Source organism: Oncorhynchus gorbuscha, unplaced genomic scaffold (assembly GCF_021184085.1).
Source record: "Oncorhynchus gorbuscha isolate QuinsamMale2020 ecotype Even-year unplaced genomic scaffold, OgorEven_v1.0 Un_scaffold_1515, whole genome shotgun sequence".
Lineage (NCBI taxonomy): Eukaryota > Metazoa > Chordata > Actinopteri > Salmoniformes > Salmonidae > Oncorhynchus > Oncorhynchus gorbuscha.
Window position 1 is genome coordinate 67,207 of NW_025746269.1, and position 17,845 is coordinate 85,051.

General features: G+C 43.6%; 1 pseudogene; it reads right to left on the reverse strand.

Annotated features, from left to right (window-relative positions):
- Positions 1-241: 241 nt before the first annotated feature.
- The window catches only part of LOC124023154, a 42,319-nt pseudogene continuing 24,715 nt past the window's right edge, over positions 242-17,845 (reverse strand).

Consider the following 17,845-nt stretch of genomic DNA (forward strand, 5'->3'; position numbering starts at 1 on the left):
CTGACCCATTGGTGCCCAAAATACAATTTTATGCTTTTTATTCCCACCTGAGTCCCAGAATTTTACAACCAGGATTTCCGGAAAACTTTGGAATTTTTGGAAAGTAACTAATTTCTGTAGCCTGTCAACCCCCCTCTCTCTCTCTCAGCACTGTTCCTCCCCAGGGACTCAGAGTTCTCTCCCAGGTCGATGGAACCTGAGGAGCCCCCTCTCTCTCTCAGCACTGTTCCTCCCCAGGGACTCAGAGTTCTCTCCCAGGTCGATGGAACCTGAGGACCCTCATCTCTCTCTCTCCCTGGTACTCCAACCAGCCCGGACCCCGCCAGGCCTCCAGGCCCCCAGGCAGCCTTCCTCCACCGTGCCCAGGGTAGACCTCCATGGAGCTGGATATGGACTGGAGGAGCGGTCCCTGAAGTAATGGAAGGCCTCCTGGTCGAGGTAGTTCTGCTCCTCCCTGAGACCCTGCTCAAACAGTTTGCGCTTGTGCCGGAGCTCGATGACCACCTTCCCCCCTCTTGGTGTAGGAGTTGAGGGTGGTGATCGGAAGCTGCCATGCAGCAGGTGAAGGAGCCCCATGCCAGGCTGAGGGAGAGGGGGAGAGAGGGGAGAGAGGGAGAGGGAGAGAGGAGAGAGGGAGAGAGGGGAGAGGGAGAGAGAGGGAGCTCGGGCTCCGGGAGAGAGAGAGGGAGAGAGGAGAGGGCTTCGGGACCCGAGGGAGAGAGGGAGAGGGAGAGGGAGAGAGAGAGCTGCTAGAAGAGAGAGAGAGAGAGAGAGAGAGACCCTAGGAGAGGGAGAGAGAGCAGAGAGGAGAGAGGGAGGGAGAGGAGAGAGGGAGAGGGAGAGGGAGAGGGTTCTGAGGGAGAGAGGGAGGAGGGAAAGGGAGAGGGGACGGGGAGAGGGAGAGGGAGAGGGAGAGGGAGAGGGGAGGGAGAGGGAGAGGGAGAGGGGAGGGGGAGAAGGAGAGGGAGAGGGAGAGGGAGAGGGAGAAGGAGAAGGAGAAGGAGAAGGAGAAGGAGAGGAGAGAGGGAGAGGAGGAGAGGGAGGGAGAGGGAGAGGGAGAGAGGGAGAGGGAGAGAGAGAGAGAGAGGTAGAGAGAGAAGAGGGAGGAGAGAGATGTAGAGAGAGGGAGAGGGAGAGGGAGAGAAAGGTAGAGATCGAGAGAGGGAGGGAGAGAGAGATAGAGAGAACCAGAGAGACCCTCTCCGAGTTGGGAGGGAGGGAGACCTGAGAGGGAGAGGGGAGGGAGAGGGAGAGGGAGAGGGAGAGGGAGAGAGAGAGAGCTCTGGAGAGGGAGGGAGGTCTCTCTTAGAGCTAGAGAGAGGGATAGAGAGGTAGAGAGAAAGGTGATGAGGAGACATAGGGAGTGTGGAGAGAGATCAGAGAGAGCTGGACCTCGGAGGGAGAGGGGAGGGAGAGGGGAGAGGGACAAGATTGAGAGAGCGAGAGGAGAGAGGAGAGAGAGAGAGAGAGAGAGAGAGAGAGAGAGAGAGAGAGAGAGAGAGAGAGAGAGAGAGAGAGAGAGAGATCCAGAGACTGATTCAGCCAATGGAAATACCTCTTCTTCCTCTTGAGTGTGTGTTTGTGAGTGTGCGTGTATCTGCGTGTGCGTGTCCCAGACAACAGCTGTCTTCTCTAGCTCCGGCCATAGACGTGGAAGATAGAAAGTCAAGGACAATCTAAGGTACACCCAAATGGCACCCTATGTGCATTAGGCGGAGTCTGGCCAAAAGTAGTGCACTATGTAGGGAATAGGGTGCCATAGAGCTCTGGCCAAAAGTAGTGCACTATGTAGGGAATAGGGTGCCATTTGGGAGGAAACGCCTAGAGAAAACAGCCATATGTGTTGGTGTTTGTAAATACGGCTGGATTGATATGGACACAACGGTCGGTCGTCAGCTGGTTTCTAGATGGAGATGTTGCTTGTGTTCCGAGATGGACAGTATAGAATGTTCAGTGCATTCTGGAATCACTGGTTTATATACTACACCATTTCTGCTGCTGACCCTTTCGACTGTGACACCAGTGTTTCACTGGAGAAATGTACAGTAAGTAAACAATCATATTCAGACAACGATATGGCTTCAGTATGAGTACTGACCAGAGGAACAGTCATTACTCATACCAAACAGCACAGACAGACAGTATGAGTACTGACCAGGGGAACAGTGATTACTCATAGCCAAACACACAGACAGACAGTATGGAGTACTGACCAGGGAACAGTCATTACTCATACTCAAACACGCTTGTGCCGGAGCTCGATGACAGTATGAGTACTGACCAGAGGAACAGTCATTACTCATACCAAACACACAGACAGACAGTATGAGTACTGACCAGAGGAACAGTCATTACTCATACCAAACACACAGACAGACAGTATGAGTACTCACCAGGGGAACAGTCATTACTCATACCAAACACACAGACAGACAGTATGAGTACTGACCAGGGGAACAGTCATTACTCATACCAAACACACAGACAGACAGACAGTATGAGTACTGACCAGGGGAACAGTCATTACTCATACCAAACACACAGACAGACAGTATGAGCCTGACCAGTACTGACCAGAGGAACAGTCATTACTCATACCAAACACAGGGAGACAGAGGGAGACAGTAGGAGAAGGAGAGGGAGACCAGAGGAAGGAGAAGGAGAAGTCATCATACCAAACACACAGACAGACAGTAGGAGAGGAGACTCACCAGAGAGAACAGAGATTACTCATACCAAACACACAGACAGAGAGATGTGAGTACTGACCAGAGGGAACAGTCATTAGAGAGAGAGAGAGGGAGGGAGAGAGGAGAGATAGAGAGAAAGGTAGAGAGGGAGTACTGACCAGAGGAAGGGAGTCATCACTCATACCAAAGGAGAGGGAGACAGACAGACAGACAGACAGACAGACAGACAGACAGACAGAGAGGGACAGACAGACAGACAGACAGAGGGAGGGAGAGAGAGTAGACAGAAAGGACAGACAGAGGGAGACGGACAGATGGAGAGAGGGAGAGGGAGAGGGACAGACAGACAGGGACAGACAGACAGACAGACAGAGAGACAGACAGAGAGACAGACAGACAGACAGACAGACAGACAGACAGTAGAGAGAGACTGACCAGAGGAACAGTCATGACTCAATACCAAACACACAGACACACAGACAGTCGTGTATGCGAGTCCGTGTCCCAGACAACAGCTGTCTTCTCTAGGGCATTACTCATACGTGGAAAAGAAAGTCAAGGACAGACAGTACACCCAAAGCACCCTATGTGCATTAGGCGGAGACAGCCAAAAGTAGTGCACTATGTAGGGAATCAGGTGCCAAGACACAACAGTCAGCACTATGTAGGGAATAGGGTGCCATTTGGGACCAGCGGGAACAGCCATATGTGTTGGTGTTACTCATACCTGGGTTGATATGGACACAAAGAGAGACAGTTTCTAGATGGAGATGTTACTGACCAGATGGACAGTAGGGGAATCACTCATACCAAACACACAGACAGACATTTCTGAGTACTGACCAGAAGGACTGGAGAAATGTACTCATACCAAACAATCATAGACAGACAGTATGAGTACTGACCAGAGGAACAGTCATCACTCATACCAAACACACAGACAGACAGTATGAGTACTGACCAGGGGAACAGTCATTACTCATACCAAACACACAGACAGACAGTATGAGTACTGACCAGAGGAACAGTCATTACTCATACCAAACACACTGAACAGACAGACAGTATGAGTACTGACCAGGGGAACAGTCATTACTCATACCAAACACAGACAGACAGACAGTATGAGTACTGACCAGAGGAACAGCCATTACTCATACCAAACACACAGACAGACAGTATGAGTACTGACCAGAGGAACAGTCATTACTCATACCAAACACACAGACAGACAGTATGAGTACTGACCAGAGGAACAGTCATTACTCATACCAAACACACAGACAGACAGTATGAGTACTCACCAGAGGAACAGTCATTACTCATACCAAACACACAGACAGACAGTATGAGTACTGACCAGAAGGACCATCCATAGTCCCAGGAGTGGGGTCTCCAGTCTTCAGGACCCAGACTAACTGTGATCTGGAAAACCTGGGTGTACATCATATGGGCCACCATGCCTAGCAGACCTGAGGAGACGCAGATACAGAGAAACACACACACACACACACACACACACACACACACACACACACACACACACACACACACACACACACACACACACACACACACACACACACACACACACACACACACACACACACACACACACACACACACAGAGAGGTTTAAAACCTCTACAGGATCGGTGGGTCCCCCCACGGGACAATTGAACTAACATGCGCTAATGTGATTAGCATGAGGTTGTAAGAAACAAGAACATTTCCCAGGACATTAACTTCTCTAGGGTAGGGGGCAGCATTGGGAATTTTGGATGAAAAGCGTGCCCAAATTGAACTGCCTGCTACTCAGCCATAAAAGCTAGAATATGCACAGAATTATAATTATATTTGGATAGAAAACTCTCTGAAGTTTCTAAAACTGTTTGAAAGATGTCTATGAGTATAACAGATCTCATTTGGCAGACAAAAACCTGAGAAGAAATCCAACCAGGAAGTGGGAAATCTGAGGTTTGTAATAATTTTGCACACCCAAGTCTTCAGTTTTTGATTTGTTAAAAAAGTTTGAAATATCCTATAAATGTCATTCCACTTCATGATTGTGTCCCACTTATTGTTGATTCTTCACAAAATACAGTTTTATATCTTTATGTTTGAAGCCTGAAATGTGGCAAAAGGTCGCAAAGTTCAAGGGGGCCGAATACTTTCGTAAGGCACTGTATTTGGACATAAATGATGAACAGTATCAAACAAAACAAACATTTATTGTGGAACTGGGATTCCTGGGAGTGCATTCTGATGAAGATCACCAAAGGTAAGTGAATATTTATAATGCTATTTCTGACTTCTGTTGACTCCAACATGGCGGATATCTGTTTGGCTTAATTTGTTGTCTGAGCGCTGTACTCAGATTAATGCATGGTTTGCTTTTTCCATAAAGTTTTTTAAATTCTTACACAGCGGTTGCATTAAGGAGAAGTGGATCTCAAATCCCATGAAAAACACTTGTAATCTTTTATCAATGTTTATTATGAGTATTTCTGTAAAGTGATGTGGCTCTCTGCAAAATCACCGGATGTTTTGGAACTACTGAACATAACGCGCCAATGGAAACTCAGATTTCTGGATATAAATATGAACTTTACCGAACAAAACATACATGTATTGTGTAACATGAAGTCCTATGAGTGTCATCTGATGAAGATCATCAAAGGTTACTGATTCATTCATCTCTATTTCTGATTTTTGTGACTCCTCTCTTTGGCTGGAAAAATGGCTGTGTTTTTCTGCGAATTGGCTCTGACCTAACATAATCGTTTGGTTTGCTGTCGTTGTAAAGCCTTTTTGAAATAGGACCATGTGGCTGGATTTACAACAAGTTCATCTTTAAAATGGTGTAAAATACTCGTATGTTTGAAGAATTTTAATTATGAGATTTCTGTTGTTTTGAATTTGGCACCCTGCGGTTTCACTGGCTGTTGACGAGGTGGGACACTAGATATGGTAATGACTCATAAACACATTGTCATCTCTATGAGCATGTATTAAATTATATATGGTAATGACTCATTACATTTTACATTTACATTTAAGTCATTTAGCAGACGCTCTTATCCAGAGCGACTTAAAACACATTGTCATCTATATGAGCATATATTACATTATATATGGTAATGACTCATAAACACACATGAAATAACATTTAAAAGGATATATAGATAGTCAATAAGCATAGGACAATGTTCTGTGTAAATGGATTACAACACCAGACTACAGCAGCTGTGAAACACACAAACACAGTCATACACATAAACACAGTCATTCCCAAACACAGTCTCTCAAACAAACAAAAGTAGTGCATTATGTAGGGAATAGGGTGCCATTTGCCTGCACAAACAGCTGTCCTACACACAAACAGCAGTCATACACACAAACACAGTCATACACACAAACACAGTCATACACACAAACACAGTCATACACACAAACACAGTCATACACACAAACACAGTCATACACACAAACACAGTCATACACACAAACACAGTCATACACACAAACACAGTCATACACACAAACACAGTCATACACACAAACACAGTCATACACACAAACACAGTCATACACACAAACACAGTCATACACACAAACACAGTCATACACACACACACAGTCATACACACAAACACAGTCATACACACAAACACAGTCATACACACAAACACAGTCATACACACAAACACAGTCATACACACAAACACAGTCATACACACAAACACAGTCATACACACAAACACAGTCATACACACAAACACAGTCATACACACAAACACAGTCATACACACAAACACAGTCATACACACACAAACACAGTCACACAAACACAGTCATACACACAAACACAGTCATACACACAAACACAGTCATACACAAACACAGTCATACACACAAACACAGTCATACACACAAACACAGTCATACACACAAACACAGTCATACACACAAACACAGTCATACACACAAACACAGTCATACACACAAACACAGTCATACACACAAACACAGTCATACACACAAACACAGTCATACACACAAACACAGTCATACACACAAACACAGTCATACACACAAACACAGTCATACACACAAACACAGTCATACACACAAACACAGTCATACACACAAACACAGTCATACACACAAACACAGTCATACACACAAACACAGTCATACACACAAACACAGTCATACACACAAACACAGTCATACACACAAACACAGTCATACACACAAACACAGTCATACACACAAACACAGTCATACACACAAACACAGTCATACACACAAACACAGTCATACACACAAACACAGTCATACACACAAACACAGTCATACACAAACACAGTCATACACACAAACACAGTCATACACACAAACACAGTCATACACACAAACACAGTCATACACACAAACACAGTCATACACACAAACACAGTCATACACACAAACACAGTCATACACACAAACACAGTCATACACACAAACACAGTCATACACACAAACACAGTCATACACACAAACACAGTCATACACACAAACACAGTCATACACACAAACACAGTCATACACACAAACACAGTCATACACACAAACACAGTCATACACACAAACACAGTCATACACACAAACACAGTCACACAAACACAGTCATACACACAAACACAGTCATACACACAAACACAGTCATACACACAAACACAGTCATACACACAAACACAGTCATACACACAAACACAGTCATACACACAAACACAGTCATACACACAAACACAGTCATACACACAAACACAGTCATACACACAAACACAGTCATACACACAAACACAGTCATACACACAAACACAGTCATACACAAACACAGTCATACACACAAACACAGTCATACACAAACACAGTCATACACAAACACAGTCATACACACAAACACAGTCATACACACAAACACAGTCATACACAAACACAGTCATACACACAAACACAGTCATACACACAAACACAGTCATACACACAAACACAGTCATACACACAAACACAGTCATACACACAAACACAGTCATACACACAAACACAGTCATACACACAAACACAGTCATACACACAAACACAGTCATACACACAAACACAGTCATACACACAAACACAGTCATACACACAAACACAGTCATACACACAAACACAGTCATACACACAAACACAGTCATACACACAAACACAGTCATACACAAACACAGTCATACACACAAACACAGTCATACACACAAACACAGTCATACACACAAACACAGTCATACACACAAACACAGTCATACACACACACACAGTCATACACACAAACACAGTCATACACACAAACACAGTCATACACACAAACACAGTCATACACACAAACACAGTCATACACACAAACACAGTCATACACACAAACACAGTCATACACACAAATACACACAAACACAGTCATACACACAAACACAGTCATACACACAAACAGTCATACACACAAACACAGTCATACACACAAACACAGTCATACACACAAACACAGTCATACACACAAACACAGTCATACACACAAACACAGTCATACACACAAACACAGTCATACACACAAACACAGTCATACACACAAACACAGTCATACACACAAACACAGTCATACACACAAACACAGTCATACACACAAACACAGTCATACATACACACACACATAAACAGTCATCACAAACACAGTCATAAACACAGTCATACACACAAACACAGTCATACACACAAACACAGTCATACACACAAACACAGTCATACACAAACACAGTCATACACACAAACACAGTCATACACAAACACAGTCATACACACAAACACAGTCATACACACAAACACAGTCATACACACAAACACAGTCATACACACAAACACAGTCATACACACAAACACAGTCATACACACAAACACAGTCATACACACAAATACAGTCATACACACAAACACAGTCATACACACAAACACAGTCATACACAAACACAGTCATACAAACACAGTCATACACACAAACACAGTCATACACACAAACACAGTCATACACACAAACACAGTCATACACACAAACACAGTCATACACACAAACACAGTCATACACACAAACACAGTCATACACACAAACACAGTCATACACACAAACACAGTCATACACAACACAGTCATACACAAACACAGTCATACACACAAACACAGTCATACACACAAACACAGTCATACACACAAACACAGTCATACACACAAACACAGTCATACACACAAACACAGTCATACAAACACAGTCATACACAACACAGTCATACACACAAACACAGTCATACACACAAACACAGTCATACACACAAACACAGTCATACACACAAACACAGTCATACACACAAACACAGTCATACACACAAACACAGTCATACACACAAACACAGTCATACACACAAACACAGTCATACACACAAACACAGTCATACACACAAACACAGTCATACACACAAACACAGTCATACACACAAACACAGTCATACACACAAACACAGTCATACACACAAACACAGTCATACACACAAACACAGTCATACACACAAACACAGTCATACACACAAACACAGTCATACACACAAACACAGTCATACACACAAACACAGTCATACACACAAACACAGTCATACACACAAACACAGTCATACACACAAACAGTCATACACACAAACACAGTCATACACACAAACACAGTCATACACACAAACACAGTCATACACACAAACACAGTCATACACACAAACACAGTCATACACACAAACACAGTCATACACACAAACACAGTCACACAAACACAGTCATACACACAAACACAGTCATACACACAAACACAGTCATACACACAAACACAGTCATACACACAAACACAGTCATACACACAAACACAGTCATACACACAAACACAGTCATACACACAAACACAGTCATACACACAAACACAGTCATACACACAAACACAGTCATACACACAAACACAGTCATACACACAAACACAGTCATACACACAAACACAGTCATACACACAAACACAGTCATACACACAAACACAGTCATACACACAAACACAGTCATACACACAAACACAGTCATACACACAAACACAGTCATACACACAAACACAGTCATACACACAAACACAGTCATACACACAAAACACAGTCATACACACAAACACAGTCATACACACAAACACAGTCATACACAAACACAGTCATACACACAAACACAGTCATACACACAAACACAGTCATACACACAAACACAGTCATACACACAAACACAGTCATACACACAAACACAGTCATACACACAAACACAGTCACACAAACACAGTCATACACACAAACACAGTCATACACACAAACACAGTCATACACACAAAACAGTCACACACAAACACAGTCATACACACAAACACAGTCATACACACAAACACAGTCATACACACAAACACAGTCATACACACAAACACAGTCATACACACAAACACAGTCATACACACAAACACAGTCATACACAAACACAGTCATACACACAAACACAGTCATACACACAAACACAGTCATACACACAAACACAGTCATACACACAAACACAGTCATACACACAAACACAGTCATACACACAAACACAGTCATACACACAAACACAGTCATACACACAAACACAGTCATACACACAAACACAGTCATACACACAAACACAGTCATACACACAAACACAGTCATACACAAACACAGTCATACACACAAACACAGTCATACACACAAACACAGTCATACACACAAACACAGTCATACACACAAACACAGTCATACACACAAACACAGTCATACACACAAACACAGTCATACACACAAACACAGTCATACACACAAACACAGTCATCACAAACACAGTCATAAACAAACACAGTCATACACACAAACACAGTCATACACACAAACACAGTCATACACACAAACACAGTCATACACACAAACACAGTCATACACACAAACACAGTCATACACACAAACACAGTCATACACACAAACACAGTCATACACACAAACACAGTCATACACACAAACACAGTCATACACACAAACACAGTCATACACACAAACACAGTCATACACACAAACACAGTCATACACACAAACACAGTCATACACACAAACACAGTCATACACACACAAACACAGTCATACACACAAACACAGTCATACACACAAACACAGTCATACACACAAACACAGTCATACACACAAACACAGTCATACACACAAACACAGTCATACACACAAACACACACACAAACACAGTCATACACACAAACACAGTCATACACACAAACACAGTCATACACACAAACACAGTCATACACACAAACACAGTCATACACACAAACACAGTCATACACACAAACACAGTCATACACACAAACACACAAACACAGTCATACACAAACACAGTCATACACACAAACACAGTCATACACACAAACACAGTCATACACACAAACACAGTCATACACACAAACACAGTCATACACACAAACACAGTCATACACACAAACACAGTCATACAAACACAAACACAGTCATACACACAAACACAGTCATACACACAAACACAGTCATACACACAAACACAGTCATACACACAAACACACACACACAAACACAGTCACACACAAACACAGTCATACACACAAACACAGTCATACACACAAACACAGTCATACACACAAACACAGTCATACACACAAACACAGTCATACACACAAACACAGTCATACACACAAACACAGTCATACACACAAACACAGTCATACACACAAACACAGTCATACACACAAACACAGTCATCACAAACACAGTCACAACACAGTCATACACACAAACACAGTCATACACACAAACACAGTCATACACACAAACAAACACAGTCATACACACAAATACAGTCATACACAAACACAGTCATACACAAACACAGTCATACACACAAACACAGTCATACACACAAACACAGTCATACACACAAACACAGTCATACACACAGTCATACACACAAACACAGTCATACACACAAACACAGTCATACACACAACACAGTCATACACACAAACACAGTCATACACACAAACACAGTCATACACACAAACACAGTCATACACACAAACACAGTCATACACACAAACACAGTCATACACACAAACACAGTCATACACAAACACAGTCATACACACAAACACAGTCATACACACAAACACAGTCATACACAAACACAGTCATACACACAAACACATACACACAAACACAGTCATACACACAAACACAGTCATACACACAAACACAGTCATACACACAAACACAGTCATACACACAAACACAGTCATACACACAAACACAGTCATACACACAAACACAGTCACACACACAACACAGTCATACACACAAACACAGTCATACACACAAACACAGTCATACACACAAACACAGTCATACACACAAACACACAAACACAGTCATACACACAAACACAGTCATACACACAAACACAGTCATACACACAAACACAGTCATACACACAAACACAGTCATACACACAAACACAGTCATACACACAAACACAGTCATACACACAAACACAGTCATACACACAAACACAGTCATACACACAAACACAGTCATACACACAAACACAGTCATACACACAAACACAGTCATACACACAAACACAGTCATACACACAAACACAGTCATACACACAAACACAGTCATACACACAAACACAGTCATACACACAAACACAGTCATACACACAAACACAGTCATACACACAAACACAGTCATACACAAACACAGTCATACACACAAACACAGTCATACACACAAACACAGTCATACACACAAACACAGTCATACACACAAACACAGTCATACACACAAACACAGTCATACACACAAACACAGTCATACACACAAACACAGTCATACACACAAAACACAGTCATACACACAAACACAGTCATACACACAAACACAGTCATACACACAAACACAGTCATACACACAAACACAGTCATACACACAAACACAGTCATACACACAAACACAGTCATACACACAAACACAGTCATACACACAAACACAGTCATACACACAAACACAGTCATACACACAAACACAGTCATACACACAAACACAGTCATACACACAAACACAGTCATACACACAAACACAGTCATACACACAAACACAGTCATACACACAAACACAGTCATACACACAAACACAGTCATACACACAAACACAGTCATACACACAAACACAGTCATACACACAAACACAGTCATACACACAAACACAGTCATACACACAAACACAGTCATACACACAAACACAGTCATACACACAAACACAGTCATACACACAAACACAGTCATACACACAAACACAGTCACACAAACACAGTCATACACACAAACACAGTCATACACACAAACACAGTCATACACACAAACACAGTCATACACACAAACACAGTCATACACACAAACACAGTCATACACACAAACACAGTCATACACACAAACACAGTCATACACACAAACACAGTCATACACAAACACAGTCATACACACAAACACAGTCATACACACAAACACAGTCATACACACAAACACAGTCATACACACAAACACAGTCATACACACAAACACAGTCATACACACAAACACAGTCATACACACAAACACAGTCATACACACAAACACAGTCATACACACAAACACAGTCATACACACAAACACAGTCATACACACAAACACAGTCATACACACAAACACAGTCATACACACAAACACAGTCATACACACAAACACACAGTCATACACACAAACACAGTCATACACACAAACACAGTCATACACACAAACACAGTCATACACACAAACACAGTCATACACACAAACACAGTCATACACACAAACACAGTCATACACACAAACACAGTCATACACACAAACACAGTCATACACACAAACACAGTCATACACACAAACACAGTCATACACACAAACACAGTCATACACACAAACACAGTCATACACACAAACACAGTCATACACACAAACACAGTCATACACACAAACACAGTCATACACACAAACACAGTCATACACACAAACACAGTCATACACACAAACACAGTCATACACACAAACACAGTCATACACACAAACACAGTCATACACACAAACACAGTCATACACACAAACACAGTCATACACACAAACACAGTCATACACACAAACACAGTCATACACACAAACACAGTCATACACACAAACACAGTCATACACACAAACACAGTCATACACACAAACACAGTCATACACACAAACACAGTCATACACACAAACACAGTCATACACACAAACACAGTCATACACACAAACACAGTCATACACACAAACACATGTGGTATGAATGTCAGCCAGTGGAAGCAGTCATTACTCACTGGTGTCTATGGTTCTGACCTGCTATGAAGAGAGGAGGAAAAGAAAAAGAAAGAAAGAACGAAAGAAAGAACGAGAGAAAGAAAGAGAGAAAGAAAGAAAGAAAAAAGAAAGAAAGAAAGAAAGAAAGAAAGAAAGAGAGAAAGAAAGAAAGAAAGAAAGAGAGAGAGAAAGAAAGAAAGAAAGAACGAGAGAAAGAAAGAGAGAAAGAAAGAAAGAAAGAGAGAGAGAAAGAAAGAAAGAAAGAAAGAAAGAAAGAAAGAAAGAAAGAGAAAGAAAGAAAGAAAGAAAGAAAGAAAGAAAGAGAGAGAGAAAGAAAGAAAGAAAGAGAGAGAGAAAGAAAGAAAGAAAGAGAGAAAGAAAGAAAGAAAGAGAGAGAGAAAGAAAGAAAGAAAGAAAGAAAGAAAGAAAGAAAGAAAGAAAGAAAGAAAGAAAGAAAGAAAGAAAGAAAGAAAGAAAGAGAGAGAGAAAGAAAGAAAGAAAGAGAGAGAGATAACACAGAGGACAGAGAGGTCATGAGCAGATGAGCTCCTGCATTTTTCCGCATGTTCTAGGAAAAATATAGATTTGGAGTTTGTTAAACTTGGATTTTTTGGCAGGGACATGTACAGGATTCTACCCTCCACAGCATAACCTTCGCTCCAGATCAAAACTCAAAACCTACACCCTGATATTGGACGGAATTACCTGGAAGGCCCAAGCTATTCAGCAAATGCTCTGGCTAACGACCTGAAAACACCATCCAACATGGAACTGAGTGAGAAATGTTTAGTCTGAAGTCATATTTTATGTTCAAATGAAGAACAATACATTACAGTGATATATTTTACTTTATGAGGATTGAATGCTGAGTTGGACTAGTAAGCCTGCTAGGACAAGGAGTTGGACTTACCAAGCCTGCTAGGACAAGGAACTGGACTACCAAGCCTGCTAGGACAAGGAGTTGGACTACCAAGCCTGCTAGGACAAGGAGTTGGACTACCAAGCCTGCTAGGACAAGGAGTTGGACTACCAAGCCTGCTAGGACAAGGAGTTGGACTACCAAGCCTGCTAGGACAAGGAGCTGGACTACCAAGCCTGCTAGGACAAGGAGTTGGACTGGTAAGCCTGCTAGACCAAGGAGTTGGACTACCAAGCCTGCTAGACCAAGGAGTTGGACTGGTAAGCCTGCTAGGACAAGGAGTTGGACTACCAAGCCTGCTTGGACAAGGAGTTGGACTACCAAGCCTGCTAGGACAAGGAGTTGGACTACCTTGCCTGCTAGGACAAGGAGTTGGACTGGTAAGCCTGCTAGGACAAGGAGTTGGACTACCAAGCCTGCTAGAACAAGGAGTTGGACTGGTAAGCCTGCTAGGACAAGGAGATGGACTGGTATGCCTGCTAGGACAAGGAGTTGGACTACCAAGCCTGCTTGGACAAGGAGTTGGACTACCAAGCCTGCTAGGACAAGGAGTTGGACTGGTAAGCCTGCTAGGACAAGGAGATGGACTACCAAGCCTGCTAGGACAAGGAGTTGGACTACCAAGCATGCTAGAACAAGGAGTTGGACTTTTAAGCTTGCTCGGACAAGGAGATGGACTACCAAGCCTGCTAGAACAAGGAGTTGGACTGGTAAGCCTGCTAGGACAAGGAGATGGACTACGAAGCCTGCTAGAACAAGGAGTTGGACTGCTAAGCCTGCTTGAACAAGGAGATGGACTACCAAGCCTGCTAGGACAAGGAGATGGACTACCAAGCCTGCTAGGACAAGGAGATGGACTACCAAGCCTGCTAGAACAAGGAGTTGGACTGGTAAGCCTGCTAGGACAAGGAGATGGACTACGAAGCCTGCTAGAACAAGGAGTTGGACTGCTAAGCCTGCTAGGACAAGGAGTTGGACTACCAAGCCTGCTAGGACAAGGAGTTGGACTACCAAGCCTGCTAGGACAAGGAGTTGGACTACCAAGCCTGCTAGGACAAGGAGTTGGACTACCAAGCCTGCTAGGACAAGGAGATGGACTACCAAGCCTGCTAGGACAAGGAGTTGGACTACCAAGCCTGCTAGGACAAGGAGATGGACTACCAAGCCTGCTAGGACAAGGAGTTGGACTACCAAGCCTGCTAGGACAAGGAGTTGGACTACCAAGCCTGCTAGGACAAGGGGTTGGACTACCAAGCCTGCTAGGACAAGGAGTTGGACTACCAAGCCTGCTAGGACAAGGAGCTGGACTACCAAGCCTGCTAGGACAAGGAGATGGACTACCAAGCCTGCTAGGACAAGGAGCTGGACTACCAAGCCTGCTAGGACAAGGAGCTGGACTACCAAGCCTGCTAGGACAAGGAGTTGGACTACCAAGCCTGCTAGGACAAGGAGCTGGACTACCAAGCCCGAGAGCTTCTGGTCAGCGGGGTGGTGGCACCGGGATCCTCATCTCTCCCAAGTGGTCATTCTCTCTTTCTCCCCTTACCCATCTGTCTATCGCCTCCTTTGAATTCCATGCTGTCACAGTTACCAGCCCTTTCAAGCTTAACATCCTTATCATTTATCGCCCTCCAGGTTCCTCGGAGAGTTCATCAATGAGCTTGATGCCTTGATAAGCTCCTTTCCTGAGGACGGCTCACCTCTCACAGTGCTGGGTGACTTTAACCTCCCCACGTCTACCTTTGACTCATTCCTCTCTGCCTCCTTCTTTCCACTCCTCTCCTCTTTTGACTTCACCCTCTCACCTTCCCCCCCTACTATCAAGGCAGGCAATACGCTCGACCTCATCTTTACTAGATGCTGTTCTTCCACTAACCTCATTGCAACTCCCCTCCAAGTCTCCGACCACTACCTTGTATCCTTTTCCCTCTCGCTCTCATCCAACACCTCCCACACTGCCCCTACTCGGATGGTATCGCGCCGTCCCAACCTTCGCTCTCTCTCCCCCGCTACTCTCTCCTCTTCCATCCTATCATCTCTTCCCTCTGCTCAAACCTTCTCCAACCTATCTCCTGACTCTGCCTCCTCAACCCTCCTCTGCTCCCTCTCTGCATCCTTTGACTCTCTATGTCCCCTATCCTCCAGGCCGGCTCGGTCCTCCCCTCCCGCTCCGTGGCTCGATGACTCATTGCGAGCTCACAGAACAGGGCTCCGGGCAGCCGAGCGGAAATGGAGGAAAACTCGCCTCCCTGCGGACCTGGCATCCTTTCACTCCCTCCTCTCTACATTTTCCTCCTCTGTCTCTGCTGCTAAAGCCACTTTCTACCACTCTAAATTCCAAGCATCTGCCTCTAACCCTAGGAAGCTCTTTGCCACCTTCTCCTCCCTCCTGAATCCTCCCCCTCCTCCCTCTCTGCAGATGACTTCGTCAACCATTTTGAAAAGAAGGTCGACGACATCCGATCCTCGTTTGCTAAGTCAAACGACACCGCTGGTTCTGCTCACACTGCCCTACCCTGTGCTCTGACCTCTTTCTCCCCTCTCTCTCCAGATGAAATCTCGCGTCTTGTGACGGCCGGCCGCCCAACAACCTGCCCGCTTGACCCTATCCCCTCCTCTCTTCTCCAGACCATTTCAGGAGACCTTCTCC